Genomic DNA, 468 nt, shown 5'->3' with positions numbered 1-468 from the left:
GGCTCAGCTTTCCCTCTAGGAGGCAAAATCTTTTTCAGAGGGCTTTATTGTCCGTCAAATAAATGAAAGTTGCCACAATTGTTAGATGCTGTCCACTGGGTTCCACTCAAAGCCACCCTGTATAGGGTTTCTAAGGAGCGGCTGGTGAGTTTGAACCGCTGATTTTGTGGTTTAAACCAACCTTGTATCCGAGTTTCCTACAATATACCAGGCCAGGTGAGGATTCATTCATTAATTGTGCGTGAGAGTTCATTTCGTTTTCATCCCCAGCCCTGTGACTCTATTGGGCCAGCTATTTTTACCCAAGAGGAACTGAAGATGAAGGGATGATTTTTCTCACTGGAGGTAAAAGGAATGATATTTGTTGAGAGTCTTTGGTGGGACCCATACTTCGTATATACTGTTTTAGTGAATCCTGTCCTATCTCTCTCTCTCTCTCTCTCTCTCTCTCTCTCTCTCTCTCTCTCT

The sequence above is a fragment of the Chrysochloris asiatica genome, unplaced genomic scaffold, assembly GCF_000296735.1.
Source record: "Chrysochloris asiatica unplaced genomic scaffold, ChrAsi1.0 scaffold00341, whole genome shotgun sequence".
Lineage (NCBI taxonomy): Eukaryota > Metazoa > Chordata > Mammalia > Afrosoricida > Chrysochloridae > Chrysochloris > Chrysochloris asiatica.
Note: the sequence above shows the minus strand (reverse complement) of the source record.